Below are 6,766 nucleotides of genomic sequence, written 5' to 3'. Positions count from 1 at the left end.
GCCACCTTAGGTGTACATGGCTGGCGCCTTAGCCGGTTGAGCTATAGGAGCCGAGCCATCAAATGCAATAATTAAGAAAATTAAGTGATCTCCATAGGCTCATCAGATCTGACACATGCACAACCACTTTAGGTTCTAGTCCACACTGAGTATTTCTCTCAGTTAGTCAAAGTGCTCTACCTTCTGGGGAATGCCGAATGACCCCAATTTTTAATTTGGAGGATTTTCTTTTCACAAATCTGTATAGAATACTCCCTTTCTGTGAATACCTCTTTTCTTCAGGGAAAGGGCAATTCAACTGATTAGGTTTTGTTGTCACACTTACTTTCTAGTAATTGAATTTTACTGAAAATAGAGCCTTTGTCCTTGATCGGACTTGGTCACTCCCATGTCTTTTCTGTCACATCTCTAAGAGATAATGAAGTTGCTAGTTTTACCGTGGTGTTTCCATTTTCAAATTTGTTCTGAATTACTTCACCCCACATTCTAAACACGTAAAATTAGCCAGAAGCTATGTGGTTTTTATCTGTTGGTTCTCAAAGTGTGGTACCTTCACCAATATTATTGGTGTCACTTGGGAACTTGTTAGAAATGCAACTCCCAGGACTCCAACAAGTCTACTGAGTCTGAAATTCTAGGGAAGGAGGTAACTTCTCTGGTAACCTGCCTTCCAGCTAATTCTCAGTTTTTTTTTTTTAATTTATTTAAGGTTGACGTGAGGGTATAAACAACCAGGTCAAAATATCTGATTTTGTTAGGTAGACTCCCTCTTGTGGTTACGTCCCACATACTAAAGGAATGCCAAACACCTCTACCCCATGCCCATTCAGGGACACATCCCAACCCCTCCTCCGCCTTTGGTACCCCTCCCCTGAACTTAAATCGAAATGAGTTTTTCTCCTATGTGGGCACACATTAACTCTTCTACTGGCTTCATATTAGTACTGAATACATTGGATAATTGCTTTCCCACTCTAGTGACGCTTCACTAAGAAGAATGTATTTCAGCTCCATCCAGGATATTATAAAAGATGTGACGTTGCCATCTTTTTAATAGCTGAATAGTATTCCATGGTGTGCATGTACTACAGTTTGTTAATCTATTTCTGAGTTGAAGGGCATTTAGGTTGTTTCCACATCTTGGCAATTGTAAATTGAGCTACAATAAACAATCTAGTGCAAATGTTCTTATGATATACATTTTTTCTTCTTAGTAGATGCCTAGTAGTGGGCTTGTAGGATTCCAGCTAATTCTGGTGTATGCTAAAGAACCACTATGTTTATTAAATCGCGCTACATATACTAAATGAATTCCAGGGGGCTATTAAAATTATTAGAAAGTATTCTGTTTTTAGAGACTTCTTCTTTAATTTATTTCAGGTTGAAGTGAGGATATAAACAACCAGGTCAATATATCTGATCTTTTTAGGTAGATTCCCTTTTGTGGTTAGGTCCCACATACCAAAGGAATCCCAAACACCTCTATCCCATGCCCCCAAAGTAAAGAGTCTTACTTTGTCACCCTTGGTAGAGTGCTGTGGCATTGCAGCTCACAGCAACCTCCAATTCCTGAGCTCAGGCAATTCTCTTGCCTCAGCCTCCTGAGTAGCTGGGACTACAGGCACCCACCATAATGCCCAGCTATGTTTTGTTGCAGTTTGGCCAGGGTTTGAACCCGCATCCCTCAGTATATGGGGCCAGCGCCCTACCCACTGAGCCATAGGCACTGCCCAGAAAGGATTCGTTCTGATTAATCAAAAATAAGTTGGTCATTGACTAGAGCTTGAACTATTTTGTTGTGTGTATAAAAAAATCTGTTAATTTTTGTTATCATTGGGGGAAGCTGGATGAAGAATGCATAGTTCCATTTTTATACTTCACTGTGAGTCCATAATTATTTCAAAACAAAAAATTTTTTAAATTTAAAATGTATGACTTTTATAATCAGAGAATTTGATTTCACATGGAAAGGATAAGATGGTCTCATGGAATGTAAGTGAGAAAGCAAAGATGTTCATCAAAGCAACCTGTGTTATATTGAAATCTCTTGCTTGTCCTTCTTCATACAAATAGGAGAAAAAGAGAGAAACATATCAGTTCTAAAGATCAAATTTCTACTTGGGAACTGTGCAACAGACTAAAAAAATTAAACTGATAATTATAAAATAGAATATGTGGTTATGTTCATAAAGGGAGTTTTGTAATTCATGGATATCATTTTAATTCACAAAAGTATAGGTATGAATTTTGTAGATTTTCATTAAAATGATTATGCTTCAAAGGATAAAAATGACCACATGTTAGAGATTCCATGGTTTCTGGTTTAGTTCATGTTCTCTAAGAAGCAGGTGCCAAACGGAAGTAGACATATGAGATATGTAATAGGGGAAAATGATTGTGAAGGAAAGAGAAGACGTGGGAGCAGGCAGAGAGTGCGCCATCAGACCACCATGTAGGTCTAACACTTGGAAAAGGTGAGAGGGAAGGGAAGAGAATTGGGTAGCTGCCTCGGACTATAGCAGGGTACAGTATTGGCCAGACCAGGGGGAGTCCTTGAGCCAAAGTCATCACTTAAATGAGTCCTGCATTCTACAGCAACAGGTCTGCGCCACAAGCCCTTTGTGCTTAGTCTTTGGCTGGGAGCAGCCCAGGGGAAGGGTTTCCAGCATGTATGTAGCCTGCAGCAGGAAATCCGACAGGTGCATTTTCATGGCCATCAGAGTATTTCACTAAGTTATTTCAGAAACATAAAAAATGTTTAATTGTAAAAACAATACTTCTTTTGGCTGTTAAACTACATAGCTATCAAGACATAATGGTGTCGTATTTCAGAACTTCCAAATTATCTTTCTTGTATTTGGATATCTCTGAAGTGAATACAACAAATGGCAATGCAGATATTTTTAAAAGAATTCTAATGTAGTATGTGGTAAAAATTAATATAATTAACTTTCATACATATAATAAAATCCCCAATGTAATTCTTTCAAATTCTCACCCATGTGTACTGTCCATTGCGAGGCACCCCCAGACCTGCAGTGCCTGTAGGAGCAAGGCTCCAGACGCAGTGCAGAGCTCTGTGATGTTCAGAGCAGCCATTGATGCCTTCTGTATCTGTTTGATTTTAATTAATAAACTTTAAGTTTTAGAGAAGTTTCAGGTTTACAGAAAATTTAAATGGAAAGTACAGAATTCTCATAAATTCCCTGTTCTCACTTCCTTTCCCCACTCCCTACAGGTTCCTCTGTTATTAGCATCTGGCAGTAGTGTGATACATTTGAAGAGCTAGTATTGATACATGATCATTAGCCAAAGTCTGTAGTTTTTTACACTTGGGTTCAGCTCTTTCTGTTGTGCATTCTATGGGTTGGACAACTGTCTAATGACACATATCTACCATTATAGTGTCATGCAGACTAGTGTCACGGCCCTACCCCGACCCCCATTGCTCCACTTATTTATCTTTTTCTCTCTTACCCACCCCCAGTCTAAACCCCTGGCGACTCTGATTTTTTTTTTAATGGATCTACAGTTTTGCCTTTTCTAGAATGTAACACAGTTGGAAATATACAGTATGTAGCACTTTCAGATGTATATTTAACATATTGTCAACCTTAATAAAGAGATTCAAGCAATGTTTTTTTGTTGTTGTTTATTTGTTTGAGACAGAATCTCCCTCTGTTATCCTGGGTAGAGGGCCCTGTCATCATCACAGCTCACAGCAACCTCAAACTCTTGGGCTTGAGCAATCCTAGTGCCTCAGCAACCAAAGTAGCTGGGACTACAGGTGTGTGCCACTGCACCTGGCTAGTTTTTCTATTTTTAGTAGAGATGGGGTCTGGCTGTTGCTCAGGCTGGTCAGGAATTCCTGAGCCCAAGCAATCCACCTGCCTCAGCCTCCTAGGAGTACTAGGATTACAGGTGTGAGCCACCATGCCTGACTAATATGATTAAATGTTGAATTTATTTGAGCACAAAGTTTGAGGATGGCCACCTGAGGTGACATAGATTCCAAAAGGGTGAGGTCAATGCTCTGAACCAAAGTAAGGAGTGTTGAGGGCTGGTGTATAGGGCGAGATCTGGGAAGATTATTAAGATGGTATCATTCTCCAAACAGGGGTAGTGAACACTTAATGTGCTTATAGGCAGTGTTTGTTTCTTTCTTTTCCTTCCTCCCTCTCTCCTTCCCTTCCTTCCTCTCTTTCTTTTCTTTTCTTCCTTTCAAAAGGTATAGCTAACATTCCACTTTGAGAATGTAGCAGTGAAGGGGTCTTTTGTCCCACTGAAGGGGTCTTCTCTCTCAAGACCATTTGGTCTGAGCTGGGAATAAGGAAATAAGAAAGGAAATTAATCTGTCACAAAAGATCAGCAATTAAGAGGTCGACCTCCATGACTCAGTCTCCAAAGTCAGCTTACTCAGAGTCTGGTAACTTTCAGAAGCCCCAAATAGAAAGACTATTATCCATTTTCTTCCTACATAAACAGACTACCCATTTTCTTCTACAATGTGCATGTAAGTGATCTGCATTTAAGTTTCCTCCATGTCTTTGCTTGGCTTGATAGCTCCCTTCTTTCTGTCATTGTAGTGGTAGGTGTACCTCAGTTTACCCTTTCACCTTTTGAAGGAGATTTGGGTTGCTTCCAAGCTCTGACAATCATGAAAAAAGCTGCTATAAACATTCATGTGGAGATTTTTGTTTGGATGTGAAGTTTTAAACTCACTTGGGTAAAACTAACAAGTGTGCTTGCAGGATCATACACAAAGAATATGTTCAGTTTTGCAAAAAACTTCCAAACTGTCTTCCAAGGGGGCTACACCACATTAATGGTCTTTGTAAAAGAAAGCTACACTGTGGCCCCTGTACAGAGCAAAAATAACACTTTTGTGAAATCTTACCAACTTCTGTACTAGGGACTCAGATGTGATTCTCTCTTTATGCAGTAAAATAAAATAATAAATCAGGAAGGGCAGGCAGAGATTTTTCTCCATTCCAGACTCAAGGGAGCTCCAAATGTTTTTAGCACAAAGCAAAACTTTAATCATAGTAAATAGGAATTTCTGAAAAGAATTTCACGTTTATGGCTGTTTCTACCTCGACCTCAGCCACTAATTAACATCCCTTTGCCAGTTAACTTGGAGACTCAAGCCTGAGGCAAAGCTTGTATTTCCAAAACTCTGTGAACAGTTGTTGGTAGTTTCTAAATATGGTCACTGAAAATAACAACAGAAGGTAATTCCGGATTGTAGGTATTCATTTTCTTCTAACTTTTCAGTCAATGGAGATGGAGTTTAAATCCCTTTTCCATCCCCTTTAAAAAAAAAATAATAATCTCTACAAAGAGAAAACAGCTGGTCTACCCCGCCTCACACACCTGTTTTGCTGGTTACTCATGGTCAGACAAAGCTTCAAACACAACAGGCTCGCCCTGATTTACTAAAAATACTGTGTAATTATCATACACATGTTCCTCCGCGGAGTAGAAAGCAACTGAGGTGTTGTCTAGTTTTTAAAAGAAGCACCATTGTCTTTAATAAAAGGAGATTTCACCTCAAAAATAAAAGGATAGCAACTGCCTTTTGTGCTAACTATAAAAGTGAAACTTTCATCATACTGATTTTAAGTAGAGTAGAATATTGAGAAAATGGTGAAAAAAGCTACCCTAAATTTTGTCACTTAGAGGTAATTATTATTAATAGTCCAGGTAATACATTTCCAGGCATTTCTCAAAATATAGGTTTATTGAATTAGGAAAATACTATATATGTTCTACTATAATCTTTTTATTTTTATTTTTATTTGAGACAGAGTCTCAGTGTGTTGCCCTGAGTAGAGTGCTGTAGGGTCACAGCTCACAGCAACCTCAAACTCTTGGGCATAAGTGATTCTCTGGCCTCAGCCTCCCAAGTAGCTGGGACTACAGGCGCCTGCCATGATGCCTGGCTATTTTTTTGCTGCAGTTGTCATTGTTGGTTTAGCTGGCCCAGGCTGGGTTCAAACCTGCCAGCCTCAGTATACGTGGCCGGCACCCATAGCTCAGTATCTGCTTTATGCTATGTACATTTTCCCATGGCAAACAGAGAAATAAGTAACCATTTTTGATGCCTGCATGATATTTCACTGTATTATTTTTACCTCATAACTTATTTTATAAATCCTGTGTTGAATAACAATTAGGTTATTCTAATTTCTTAGTTTGTTATGCAAGGTTTATGTGTCTATAAAATATTCTTGAGGATTTATTTTTATTATCTCCTTGAGATAAATTACTGGTAGTATACATATCAAGTTAAAGCTTATGTACTTTTTTGAGGTTGTTAAGTTTTGCCAAGTTGCCTTCCGAAAGGTTTGTACCAAACGATAAGCCTTCTAACATTACCAAAGAGTCTTCATTTTCTAACCAACTCACCAAACATGGGGCTTTGATAGGTAAAAATAATCACATCAGGGCGGTGCCTGTGGCTCAAAGGAGTAGGATGCCGGGCCCATATGCCTGAGGTGGTGGGTTCAAACCTAGCCCCCGGCCAAAAATAAAAAATAAAAAAATAAAATCACATCAATGAAAACACCAGCAAAAAATTACTTATGGGTGAAAAATTGTATCTCAATTTTGTATGTACTTACATTTCTTTAAATAGTAAGTATATTCACATTTGCCTGTTGGCTATTTGTATTAATTTTGCTCTTTGTCCATATTTTTATTAGATAATATTTTAGTTATTGACTTGATGATCCCACTACATAGTAAGTTAAGCAAAATTTCTAAA

Source organism: Otolemur garnettii, unplaced genomic scaffold (genome assembly GCF_000181295.1).
Source record: "Otolemur garnettii isolate 467f Iridium unplaced genomic scaffold, OtoGar3 scaffold00160, whole genome shotgun sequence".
NCBI lineage: Eukaryota > Metazoa > Chordata > Mammalia > Primates > Galagidae > Otolemur > Otolemur garnettii.
Note: the sequence above shows the minus strand (reverse complement) of the source record.